This window comes from Galeopterus variegatus, unplaced genomic scaffold (genome assembly GCF_000696425.1).
Source record: "Galeopterus variegatus unplaced genomic scaffold, G_variegatus-3.0.2 Scaffold1282, whole genome shotgun sequence".
In the NCBI taxonomy this organism is placed as follows: Eukaryota; Metazoa; Chordata; class Mammalia; order Dermoptera; family Cynocephalidae; genus Galeopterus; species Galeopterus variegatus.
The window spans coordinates 32,431-46,565 of NW_007727393.1; the positions used below are offsets into that span (position 1 = coordinate 32,431).

The 14,135-nt window shown below is 49.1% G+C and overlaps 1 protein-coding gene across 1 annotated transcript in view; it reads right to left on the reverse strand.

Moving 5' to 3' along the window:
• Nucleotides 1-9,865, reverse strand: part of FAM110A (family with sequence similarity 110, member A) — a 13,074-nt gene extending 3,209 nt beyond the window's left edge. The window contains exon 1 of the mRNA XM_008576056.1: nucleotides 9,630-9,865. The gene's annotated coding sequence lies outside the window, so the exon portion shown is untranslated. The remainder of the gene's footprint in view (nucleotides 1-9,629) is intronic.
• Nucleotides 9,866-14,135: the final 4,270 nt, after the last annotated feature.

The window sequence follows — 14,135 nt, forward strand, 5'->3', positions numbered from 1 at the left end:
AATCCTGTCCCTGTTCCCAAGGAAAGGCCAAGATCACAAACAGCCACCTTCCCCCAGGCCCCTTGAAAATGGAACAGAAGAAAACCCATACACCAAGTCCTGAACCTTCTAATCTGTAAAATGGAAGGGGGCTGGGGGTACTTAGTCTAGGTGTTCCTCAAGAGGACTTGCAGCTCAGGCCATCTTGACCTGTGCTGCCCAATTCAATAGCCACTAGCCATATGTGGCTATTCAAATTTAACTTTAAATTTAAATTAAATAAAAACTTAAAATTCGGTTCCTGAATCACGTTAGCTACATTTCAAGTTCTCAATAACCATATGTGGCCAGTGGTCACTGTACTAGACAGCACAGAATAGAGCATTTTCATCCATGGCAGGAAGCTATATTGTACAGCCTCACCTAGACATCCAGAAATCCAGGAGGGAAGGAGTCTAGATTGGTGTGGGGAGGTAGGGATCCCTACAATGTGCCAGACATTTGACATCATCCTCTCCTATAACCTCCAATAGGTCGTTGTCATCCCATTTTATACATGGAGAAACAGAGACTCAGAGAAGTGGCTGCCCCAGGTCCCAGAATAAATAAATAAGGCACAACTTCCTATGAAGCCTACCCTGACCACACTCATTTCAATATTGCATCCTGTTTCTCCCCCCACCCCCACCCAAAACACACTATTTCTCCTTACCACCTTCACAAGAATCATATATTCACTTTGTTATGTTTATGGTTGTTTTATTCTTTGCTGTCCCCATCCCCCTAAAATAGCAGATCTATGAGGGCAGGGGGTTTTGTCTCTGTTCACTGTATCTCAGTTTCATGATATTGCTCTAGACACATAGTTGGTATTCAATAAATATTACTGAACTGAAATGCCTATGGGAGCCAGATGTGAACCAGTAGACAGGATGAACTAGAGAGGGGCGCACACAGCTTACTGAAGGCATAGAGGACCAAGGCCCAAGGTTTAGTGTTCCAGGAAGCTGGAAATCCAGAAGTGCATGAAAACCCTAGATTCTTAAATATTAGCATATTCAATGATAATAGTTTTTAAAATATTGCATTTACTGGGCAAACGAGTCTGCAAATATATCTGTCCCCTCTCCTCGATCTGGCTCCCCAACCACCAGTTTGAGAGCTCTGTAACAATGGTGAGTTGGGAACAGAACCTTGGGGGACTGTTGGCCAAGAGCTGGTGCTGTTCCGAAGTAGAAGGGATGTTGCAGGTGGGAAAGGAAGGCTCACCCGACTCAGGGCCGACCCCCAGGACACCTCAGGTGGGAAGGATTTGAAAGGAAGGGCGGCCTTACTGAGCCCTGCCCAGGTAGCCAGCCTCTGCCCCACCCCTGGCCGCCGCCTCCCAAACCGGTCCAACCCGTTGTGGCCGCAGCGGTTCCCTCCCGGGCACCATCGCGGGGGAAAGAGGGAGGTCAGACGGGCAGGGCGCGCCCCCGCTCAGGCCCCCAGTCCCTCCGGCCTGACCTGCTGACCCCAGGATCCCCTCCGGAGGGGCCGGAACAATGGCGAGGGCCAGGCCGGGCTTTGGGGCCGCCCGCCAGCCTCGGGCTCGCCCACCCCCCGGCCGTGCGCCTTGCGCAAGCAGCGGCGCCTCTAAGGAGACTCGGTTTCTTATCTGTGAAATGCAGTTAAAAATAGACCTTCCTGAGCCTCAGGTCACCGTAAGGATGGAGAGAGCAAAGAGGTCGAGGACTTTACTCAGCACCTGGCAAAAAGGCGGCGCTCAATGAACCAGGCTCCTCGTCTTTATTATGACTTTGACGACCCCAAGTCCGCCGACCTGCCGTCTCGCAGGGGTCGCTAAGCACGCTCCAGAAGCGTCTGTGCGAGCGGAGCCGCGGACAAAGGCGGCACATGGTAGAGCCTAGTGAGCTCGCCTGAACAAGCCCCAGGTCACAGGGGGCAAACGCAGGTGCGGTGGTTCCTGCCAGGTGAAGCCAGGTTCCCAGTTCCCAGGTGGGATTCGAGGTCCCCTCTGAGGTCTCCTCTCACCGCCCAACGCCCCACCCACGGACTTTCGAACGCTGCCCGCGAATGCCCCCAAATGCACCGGCCCCGGACTCTCATTGGAATCCTGGGGCACACAACCCCACCTCCCCCCTCCCCACCTGCTCGGCAGGCATCGGCCTCAGGTGGCCGCGGATAAGAGATGGGGGAAACTCGGATCCCCAGTCTGGCTTCTGCCCTCCCTCACTTCGGGGCAATCCTGGGGACTCACAGTCACAGAGGGGGCTGCCAGCGGGGCGGCGTGCTGTGTGACACCCACCGCCCGCCGCCCCTCTCTGAGCCCGGGTTGGCCCGGCTCCAGAATGAGGGGATTGACTGCACGATCCCGCAGTCCGGTTTAGGCCGAAAGGTGAGTCCCTGCCCGGTCCCCGCCATCCCGGGGAGGAAGTGGTGCCCGGGCTGCCCCCCACTACAGCTGGGCGTCCCCGCCTGGACCCGCACGTACCTGGATGGGCCCGCGCCGCTGTCCTGCGCGCCTCCAGCCCGGCCCACCTAGGGCTCAGTAACCCGCGTTTGCGCAACTTCCGGCGGCCGCGGGCAGGTGAACCCGCCGGCACAGGTATTACCCGAAAGGGGGGAAGGAAAGGCAGGCAGAGGCCGGAACCCGAGCCCCGGAGCCGGAACGGGGTCCGATCTGCTCCTGGCCCACCCCGGGAAGCTCTTCCGGGAGCCGGGACCTGCCCGTCACACATGTGGCACCTGCAGCCCTCGTCGCCTGCTCAGGCCAGCGCACCCATCTTAAAGATGGAAAAACTGAGCCCCACTTCCCCACAGTCACAGCGACGGCCAGTTAATGTTTACTGTGCCAGGCACGGGAAAGTGTTTCTCCTGGTATTAATTAACCCATTTTAATCTTCCAAACAACCCCTATAAGGTGAGCTCTATTGTTACCCCATTTGACTTATGGAAAACTGAGGCTGGGACAGGCTGAGTCACTTGCCCAAAGTCACCCTGGGGAGTCCAACGGTATTAATTAACCCATTTTAATCTTCCAAACAACCCCTATAAGGTGAGCTCTATTGTTACCCCATTTGACTAATGGAAAACTGAGGCTGGGACAGGCTGAGTCACTTGCCCAAAGTCACCCTGGGGAGTCCAACCTGAGCACTTTCCCTCCGGAACAAGCCTAATGCCACCCTTTTCTACCTGTGTATCCCTGAGCAGGTTGCTGGACCTCTCTGGTCCTCCACTCTATCACGTGAAGAGAGTCCCACCTTCCAGAGGAGGCCAGTGTGAGCTCTAAGGGCTAGAGAGTGCTCGCAGAAGTTTTGTGCAAACTATAAACATCAATGAGAACACTCATAATGGTAATAATGACTAGAATTTTTAGTACCAGGCACTGTGTCAGTTAAACCTCCAGACCCCACCCAACCCCGACTCCCTCACCCCCAGGGAGGGAGAAACTATTTAATCCCCACTTTACAGATGAGACTGCAGCCCTGTAGAAAGAAATCCGTGGGAGGGAGGTGACTGTCTCCTCTGCCAGCCCAAACCCTATGTGTCACTTCATGTGTGCACATTTGCTTAGGCCATTTTCCACTGGGATCCTAAGGCCCAGAAAAGGAGGTGTCCACCAGTCCTCAGCCCTGAGTCCTGAGAAAGCCAAAGTAGCTCCAGTTCCATGTCTGTGCCTGGTGGGGACTGGGCCAGGACTCCATTTGGGGAAGATAAGAAGGCAGGAAGTGACTAGGGTCAGCTTTCCTTCCCTCCTCCAGCCCCCGATTTTAGAGGGAGGGGGTGACAAGAACATCATCTACTTCAATAGCCTGCTGGGTTCCTGCCTGGCCCTCCGCTAATATAACAGTGGAGGACGGGGAGAGAGGGCTCCTTCAGGCACTAATAGCAAAAGCAGAAATGACAATTTTCATAATTAAATAGGGAAAAACTAATCTCTTCTGATCGCTTTCTTTGTACCAGACCCTGCTCTAAGATTGTTATATAGGCAGCTCATTTAAACTTCACACCTACCCCTGTGAGCTGGGCACTACTATTATGTCCATTTTACAGATGAGAAAACTGAGGTACAGAAAGGTGAAGCCACCTGCCCAAGATCACACAGCTGGTAAATGGCAGAACCAGGATTTGAACCCAGGCTTGGGTCTGGGAGGTGGAAGAGACAGTTTTCAGTGTTGGCCTTGGGCCACTCAGACGTGTCCCCCAGGAAACTCCTAAAGAATCTACAGCCTCCTTACCTGGGCCCCAGAGGGAGAAGCCACCTTGGGAAGTGCTCCCTGGCTGTGGTTCTTAGTTTCCTCAGCTGTAAAATGGGGGCAAAAGTGGCAATGTTTTTCTAACAGAAATCAGATATCATCACTGCTGTGCTTAAAGCCTGCTGTGGCTCCCTTAGAATAAAATCCCGGGCCGGCCCGTGGCTCACTCGGGAGAGTGCGGTGCTGATAACACCAAGGCCACGGGTTCGGATCCCATATAGGGATGGCCGGTTTGCTCACTGGCTGAGCGTGGTGCTGACAACACCAAGTCAAGGGTTAAGATCCCCTTACCGGTCATCTTTAAAAAAAAAAAAGAATAAAATCCCAACTCTCTACTTGGCCCTCAGGCCCACCAGGACCCAGTCCTTGCCCAATTCTCCCACCCCATCTCCAGCCTCTTTCCCGCCCCAGCCACAAAGCCCTCCCTACCATTCCTGAACACACCGCGGTCTTTCCTGGCTCTGGGCCTTCGCACCAGTTGTTCCCTGCCTGGGACCTCTTCCTCACCTTCGCATCTCATTTCAAATATCATCTCCTCAGAGAAGCCTCCCTGACCCCCCTGAGAGGCTCCTACCAAATCTCCCACCCACTTTGTTCCCTTCCAAGCATTCGTCACATCCTGCCATTTTAGATATCCATTCATCTATCACTTGTTTCCTATCTCTCCCACTGCTGGGGAGCTCCATTGCACCCTTCCATACCTTCTTCCTCCAGGAACCAAACACAAGAGGAAACACCATAGACCAAGTGCCTGGAATGGAACCCAGGCCACCTCAAAGGCCAAGGCCACTCATCAAGATGAATACATTAAATACATACGGCTTTTTTGTATGTCAGTCATACCTCAATAAAAGAAAGAAAAAAAGAGAGAGGGGGGAAGGAAGGAAGGGAGGGAGGGAGGGAGGGAGGGAGGGAGAATTAAACATCTGTCAGGCAAAACACAGAATGATGTTGGGTCCTTCTCGGTGCATCATATCAGTGGGCATTTGACAACAGTTTGTCCTAATCTTAGTGATCAGCAGATTCGTGGGTAAAAGCACTATTTTCCAGACTTCTCCACTATACAGATATCATTTTCTCTTTGTACTTAACAAATATCATATGGAAAGAAAAAAAAAGTCCAAGGTCCCTTGGCACCAAGCCTCCTCCCCACCGCCTGACCCAGTTCCCGGCCTTCCAAGAACGGTCCCACTCCTCCTCCAGCCTCAAGTTGCCCCCATTCAATCTGTGCTCTGGCCACTTCTAGCCAAGCCCTGTCCAAAGACACCATGTCCAAACCTCTGCACATGCTGGTTCTGCTGCCTGCAGTGCCCTTTCCCACTCCATCCCCCTGGTCATCTCTGTAGGGCATAGTAGGGCCTCCAAAACCAGCCTGCTTGGGTTCAAATCCAAGCTCCACCAGTGATTAGCTATGACACCTTAGGTAAGATACTCAACTTCTCCTGCCTCAGTTTCCACACCTGTAAAACAGGACTCATTAAAGTGCCTCCCTCCCAGCCTGAGGCCTATGCATGACAAAGGCCACCAAAGTGGGAGCTGTGATAACTATTCAACCAAGCAGAGCCTCCAATGCCCAGCTCCCGGGTGAGGCCTTTAACAGCAGAGAATACTGACCCACTACTCTCAGAGGTTACAAATCTAAAAGTAACACGGGTAATGGTTAAGAGAGCAGAGTTACTTAAACAGATATTTCACCAAAGAAGATATACAAACAGCCAATAAGCACAAGAAAAGATGCTCAACACCACTAATCATTACGGAAATACAAATCAAAAACACAATGAAGGGCCTGCCTGTGGCTCACTCAGGAGAGTGCGGTGCTGATAGCACCAAGGCCACAGGTTCGGATCCTATATAGGGATGGCCAGTTGGCTCACTGGCTGAGTGTGGTGTTGACAACACCAAGCCAAGGGTTGAGATCCCCTTACAGGTCATCTTTTAAAAAAAAAAAAAACATAATGAGATACCACATCACACCCATTACGATGGCCATTATTGAAAAAATACAAACAGAAAATAACAAGAGTTAGTGAGGATGTTGAGAAATTAGAACCTTGCACATCACTGATGGAAATGTAAAATGGTGCAGTCACTGTGAAAAATGGTACTACGGTTCCTCAAAAAACTTAAACATAGAATTACCATAGATCATCCAGCAACTCCACTTCAGGATATACACCCAAAAGAATTGAAAGCAGGGACTCAAACAGATATTTGTACACCCATGTTCATAACAGCATTATTCACAACAGTCAAAGGGGTGTTGGGTGGAAGCAACCCAAGTGTCTATTAACAGAAGAATGGATAAACAAAATGTGGTATATACATACAACAGAATGTTATCCACCCTTAAAAAGGAAGAAAATTCTGACACATGCTACAAGATGAATGAAATCTGAAAACATTATGTTAAGTGAAACAAGGCAGACACAACAGGACAAACACTATATGATTCCATTTACATGAGGTACCTAGAGTAGTCAAAGTCATAGAAACAGAAATTAGAATGGTGGTTGTCAGGGGCCAGGGGGAGTGGAAATTGGGAGTTTGCCACTAAACTGTACACTTTAAATGATAAATTTTATTATATATACATTTTACCACACACAATAAAGACTGCAGAATCCAGAGCCAGACTCCCTGGATTCAAATTCCACCTCTGGGTGGCCTTGTGTAAATCATTAAACCTCCCTTGTGCTCAGTTTCCCCTCTCTAAGACGGAAATAATGACAACAATAACTACCTTATATCACACAGTTGAAGGAGTTAAAAGAGTTCACACTTGTAAAGTACTTAGCACACAGAAAGTGCTCAAGAGGTTTTAGTGATTTTTATTCTTTGTTGAGGGGGTAGAAGGTGTGGTTTCTGATGTTTATAATTTTCATGACATTCTGTACCCTCCCTGCCCCCCTTCCTTCCATCTGCTTCTCTCTTTCCCTTCGGCAGAAGCCCGGCCCAGACTTGAGTAGAGAAAGGGGGGCCTTGCCTGCCCCAGAAGAGGATCAGGAAGGCTCCAGGCGGTGGGGAGGAGGGCAGACAGTAGGGCAGCCCCAGCTCGATTTCAGCCCAGCTGTCCAGGTCAGAGACACCCAGCTGGGTATCCTCCAGGGCCACGCCAGGCCCCAAGCTATTTCTAGAGTCTTCCTGGATGCTCATGCCCTGGCCTGCCCAGGAGTCAGCCTTACCCAGGGTGGCCTTGCACAAACCTCAGGAAGGGAGAAGTGAGTGAGCAGGCCAGGGAGGGGTGTAGGTGTGGATGCCTAGGGCATTGCAAGCTCCTGCCTGGCCACCAATATGCCCACCTCCACCAACTCAATATTCTGGGCCTCAGTTTGCACCTGAGGTTGCAAAATGGGGACAAAAGCACTTGCAGTGAAGACTGAATGAGAGAGACATCACATGCAGGGCCTTAGGGAAGGGCCTGGCACACAGGATGGGGAAGGTGGGGGTTGAGGCAGATCCAGAGCCAAGCCTACCCCCTTTCCCAAACTGCCCTCTGCCCATGCCTGAGCTCACCATCATGGCTTCTTATCTCAGCCCATAGATGTGAAGAAACTTGCCCAAAGTCACACAGCAGGTCAGTGGTAGATTACAGACTAGGCAGTGGTCTCATTTCATATGAAATTTTCAACCAAGTGAAACATGCATATTGCTCAAAATTCAAAAAGTATAAAGGGAGAGAAGCAAAAAAAAATTCCCTCCCACCCCTGACCAATTCTCCTCCCTGCAAGCACCACCGTGACCAGAGGGTGTGTATCCTTCCAGGAAGATTTTAGGCAAATACAAGTAGGTATGAACACATATTCTTTCTCCTTTTTCACATACATGGCATCATACTCTGTGTACTGCTTTCACCTTGCTCTTTGTGCTCAATAATATATATTGTTCTTGGTGCCACATCAGTACTTAAACAGCATCCATGTCCTTTTTAACAGCTGCACAGTATTATTTCCCAAGAGCCCCTACTGATGGCCAGTTAGCATGTGTCCATCTTCTGCCTATTACAAACCACATCGCTGTACCTACATCATTTGCCTAGAAGTGGGACAGTTAGGCAGGGGGGATGCACTTTTAACTGTGACAGAAATGGGGGGACTGTGCTGCATGGAGTCTGTCTGAGTTGACCTCCCACTAGCAGAACACACAGAAAATGGTCAATTAATGTTAGCTTTAGTTCTCTTGATTACCAACGTTTTGGGCACCCCTAAATTTTGCAGACATGCCTCATCCTAGCCCCTGCCTGGCATCCTGTTCCAGTGGGAGATGACAAACTGTCTAATAAGTAAAATATATAGATCATAAAATGGAGTAAATGCTACTGAGAAAACAAAACTTGCAAGGGGGAGGGCAGGGCATATGAAGTCAATAAATATTTGTTGAAAGAATGAATGAAGGACTTTTTTCTTTCTGAGTTCCCTGAGCTCCTCTCCCCAAAGCCAGGAGGAGGGTATAGAGGAGAGGATAAGTATTTCTCTTGTGAAGAGATTCAGGGCTCTCATATCCTGTGACTCTGAGTGTCAAGGATTCTAAGACTGAAGCCAGATGGACTGAGAGGCAATCCCTGCCTTGCCAAGTCTGTGACTTTAGGCAAGGGGCTTAACTTCTTAGAACCTCAGTGTCCCCACCTATAGAAGGAGACCAACAATGGCAACTTGGAGGGCAGAGGGTGATCCCTACGAGGCAGACCAGGGTCTGGACTAGGACAGATGTCCACCTGGCAGGATCCCGTCCCCACCCCCAACTTCAAAGTCTCTGGTGACTGGTCGTTTGGGGACTGCCTCTACCCCTCCCCCAACCCGGGGCAGATTCCCAAGAGGCCAGCAGATACTCCGGGGACTAGAGAATCTGCTGCCCACCCCGTATCTAGCCAGAGATGTTGTCCCGTCCAGAGAGGCCCTATGACTTGGGCAGCGCTGTAATTCAGAACCCCGTAGGCAGAACCGCCCCAAATGAGCCCTGTATCCAACCCCTGACGTTCTGAGGAAGGGAAGACAGGTCCAGAAGGGATATCTCCAGGACGGTGCCGGGAGGCGGGAGTGAAGGGTGGGGGTTGGGAAGTGGTGTATGTCGGGGGAGGGGTGATCCAGCCCGGGGTCCACGGGCTGTGTCCCCGCTAAGAGGCTGAGAATGTGACCACCAGTTAGTTGCCCGTCTGGGCCTCTCAAGGCAAATCTAGATCTGCCTAGATTAGAGGCTGCGAGGTGGGGCGGAAGGACTTGAATTCGATTCTCTGCCAGACCGCGCCAGGCTGGGTCACTTGCCTCTCAAGCCTCAGTGTCGTCATTTGTAAGTGACTTTCAGGTACGATGCAGGGAGGACGCATACAGCAGGCGCTCGGTGAACGGAGCCCCCCAGACCCGGGATCTCAGCCGGGACCACCCGAGCCCTCACCTGGAGCCCGCGCTGGGAGTGTCCAGGATCCTCCGCTGCGGGTGCTGGAGAGGCTGACAGCTCGGACCCGGGCCGGGAGTGGCCGCTCCCAACGCGGCCCGTAGGCTGCAGCCCAGCGTGGGGACCTGCAGGGGCCGCTTCGGAGCTGTCCTCCTCACCCGAGAAGAGCGGGTGGCCCTCACGGTTGGAAGAAAGACCCCCACCGGAGTGAAGGTCCCGCGGCGCTGAGAAAGGGGAAGTGAGCGCGCCGCTCCCCCCCCTCCGCCCTCACCGGAATGGTTCGCCCCGGATTTCCTGATTGGCTCCTCGCTTCCGTTCGAACGCCGCGCCACCCAGGTTGCCAAGCGACCGCTTAGCTTCTGCCGCATGGGGGAGGTGCCGAGGCTCAGCACCCCGCCCCCTCCTCACTGCCAGCCCCAAGTTCTTCCGGCCGCTGCTTCAGCCCGGGCGCTCAATTCTTTTCCCTTTTTTCTCCCTCTCCCTCTTCCACATGGGACTTCCTCTGGGTCCCCAGCTGGAAGAGGCACCAGTCAGGGGCCCCGGACTGGTTCCTAGTCCCAACTTTACAACTAACTCGCTATGTGACCCCAGACAAGCCCCTTCCCCTCTCTGTTCCCTAACTGCACAATCAGTTAGTTAGTTTTTAAATATATATACCCAGCAGTCAGTAAATTTACAAAAGAAATGACCAAAACTATGAACGAGGATTAATATTACCCAGCGTTATTCATCGTGGGAAAGTAATGGAAATAACTTCAATTCTCATCGAAGGGCAATTGGTTATATAAATTCATCATGTGGAAGAGCTAATTGAGCTTTTTAGGACTTTTTTAATGCTCATGACATAATCCTCTGAGATAGCACCTTTAATTATCCCCACTTTCTGATGAGGAATATTATGCAGCCATTTAAAATGACCTAGTTAAAAGATATTTAAAGATAGAAGGAAATGCTAAGGAAGCATTACATTTTTTAAAGTATGTTTCAAAGCACTATGCACAGCATAATATATATTAAGTACATAAGTATGGTATCGTATGGACGTATGATCATTTATGATAACAGCAGTTCGTTTCTTTGTGTTTTTTTTTTTTTTTTTTTTTTTTTTTGATTTTCCAAATTTCTAACACTTGAACGTATCCAGAAAAAAAAATTTTTTTTTAAAGGGGATTAGAATAAACTCTAAGGGCCATTCAAGGAGAGGAAATTTTATAGCTGTCAGTCACTGTTTGGGTCTGTATTGCTCAACGCAGAGCCAGGCTCTGTTTTCTATTCCAGCTGGTGTCTTTCATTTTTTGATTGGATTGCCAATGATTGAGCACTTACTGTGTACATGCTTTGGGCAGGCAGGGGAGGGGGCTAATACTGTATTAACAGCTAACGATGATTGTGCACTCTGGCATGGGCACCAAACAAAACAGGACAGACAACTGTCATAACCAGGGAATCTGGCTGTATCTGTGAGGACCACCTAAATATCAAACCAAGCACTAACTGTGCCCTCTGCTAGATTGTGCTCGAACCTTTACACATATTACCTCATTTGACTTCATTACTATCTGAGTAGAGAAATTCTATTGTTATTCTCATTTTATATATGAGAAAACAAGGTCTGTCTAGATCCAGAGCAAGTCCTCTAGATAACTATATTACCTTCCCTTGTAAATGTGCAAGAACTGCTTGGCAGTTAGCAGTGAGGAAAGGCAAAGAGTTTCCTGTGGTCCTATAAGACACAAGAGAAAACTCAGCAGGGCAGATCCAGGCTTTGTACTTCTTGAAGCTTATACAACTTAGGGGGACTTCTTTAAGAAATGGAATACAAAAATACAAATATGAAATTAAGTAATAAAGGGAATGTTTGGTTAGAAGGAGCAAAGAAACCACAACAAATGACAAATTCCACAAACATCATAACACCCCCAAAAAATAACATTATTTTTATTAATTACCCGTTTGACATAACCTCTGTAATACTTTCCACAAACTAGCTTCTGACTCCGTGTATACACTTCAAACCTCTCCTCTACTACCCATACCTGTGGCTTTGGGCACTGTTTTATGGCACATATCTCATACATATTGAGATATGACCTCTAACCCAGCACCTTTATGTCACAATGCCAAGTTGAGTCAGCTCAGTGTTTCCAGTAGGTGTATTTCCTAGAAGATATTCCTATACTAGGTCAATGAGTAATGAGGGACTGGAAACAATATAAATATATCCGACTAAATCCAAATTAAATGTCAAAGTCCTCTTAGCCAGATGCCCAAAATGCTCACACCCATCCCTAACATCATCTAACACAAAGGGAAGTCAGAGTGGAAGGAGATAGTGGTTCTAACAGAGTGAGGTAAAATACTTACTTTGGCAAATTTTACTGAAGTGTATGACCTTGTCAGCACATCACTGGGGTGCCACCCAGACCTCAGCTTCTCTGTGATTAAACAGGAATGACAACAATGGTGTCGATGCTATTCTCTGAGATGTGTAACTTTGATCTGGGGTTGGGAGGTATTTGAGATGCCTCGATAAAGGCCCTGTCAACCCTTCCATTTTCCAAGGTTGCCTCTGCCCTGCATGCCCTAGAGCTTAAAATAAACAGGACAAAACAAAAACACTGAGACTCATTCCCAGATGAAGAAACTGAGACAACCAGAGGGCAGAAGGAACTCAATCAGGATCCAAAACTAGGCCACATAAATAGAGATCATTTGGACACATTCTGGCATCTTCACGTGCCAACAGAATATTGGTGATGTTCTCCATTCTCGAGAATTTGTTAAGCAGCCGGTACCAATTCAGAGTGATGCAAACCATCATTGTCGCTGAGAGCCCATAAGAATAAGAAGGTGGACAAACTGTCATTAACTGTTCCCAGATCAGAAGGAGCTGGGCGATCCTTGTGGCCTCATCCTGACCCAGCATACGAGCAACAATAACATCTCGCCCTGTTGACAGGCCTGTGGCTTGTTCAGTGTGTGGGTTCTGCCTCCTCCAGAGCCTGACCTTGGCAGTTTTTCTCCACTCAGCTCGAAACCCAGATGAAATCAGCCTCAGATGTTAGTTCTCTGTCTCCTGTGCACCCTGTGGCTTTAGTTTCATTTCATTTTATTTAAATAGTGTTATCTCTGTATGTATTTACTTACATCTAAACTTTTCTGGAAAGACCTCCCAGAAACTGGTCCTAGTGGTGGCTACTTGGGCTGACTGAGGAACAAGGGAAGGAGGAAAGCTTTCTAGAACATACTTTTTATACCTTTTGGATTTTGTACGTTGTAAAGGTATAATCTATCTTTTAAATAGCATACATAACCCTTTTAAGGATATTCTACAAAAAACCAAAATAAGGCAGTGAAGTAAAAGAAAACTCAGTCCAAATATGTCCCTACAAACACTGTGGGTGAGAAGGTAAATTGAGATGTCCTTCTGGATGGCATTATAGTCATATTCCTAAAAAAAAATTATATGCTATATTAATGAACCTGTACTCTGATCCCGCAACTGCGCTTTTTGACCCTAACCAAATAATGAAGGAGATTCAGAAAGATTTTAAACGAGTATTTACTACAGCCTTGCTATTAATAGCCAAAAAAAAGGGGGCAGGGGGAAGGGGGGTCTGCTTTTTGACCCTAACCAAATAATGAAGGAGATTCAGAAAGATTTTAAACAAGAGTATTTACTACAGCCTTGCTATTAATAGCCAAAAAAAAGGGGGCAGGGGGAAGGGGGGTCAACTGCAAGCTCATTGCCTGGCCACAGGGCAATGGGGATGGTGAATGGGCCAATGGAATTCTCTCAGGGTTCTCACAATGTCTTATCTGAAGGCTGGACAGGGGTGGTTCACTAGCATGGCTGGCAAGCTGGTATAGGCTGGGGGCCTCAGTCCCTCTTTGAATGGCTTACTCCACAGAAATGTTTGGGTATCCTCACGACACAGCAGCTGGCTTCTCTCAGAGCTAGCAATTACAGAGATCACAGCAGGACTTGTGATGGCTTTTATGGTCTAGCCTCAGAAGTCACCCACTGTCACTTCTGTCATATTCTATTGGCTGAGCATGCGGGAGGTGAGATATATTGGTGTGGCCGTCCTAGGGCAATACACCCCAGGTTATTTCAATGCATAGCCAAGGTTGAGGACACCTGAGCCTACCAGCCTTGTAGACAAGGAAACAGGACAGGGGGGAGGAGTGTGGCAGCCAGAGGGAACATTCAGGATCATGAGCAAATTCCTTTATCTTTCTGAGCCTCAGTTCCCTCACCTGCAAAATGGGAGCTAGCCATGCCCACACCTCCAGACTTGCGAGAGGCACAGGTGGCACCTGTAAACCACCCAGCACCCCAGCTGACCCTCAGCATCCTGTGTCTGTTGTTTCTGCTACTATTCTTATGAAGTTGTTTGATCAGTATAAGTTAAGGAGGCACTGTGTCCTGAGGTATCACTCCCCTGTCCAAACCCTCCAAGGGGTCCCCAACATGTTCTGAAGACCATGGCCTTTGGGAGCTGA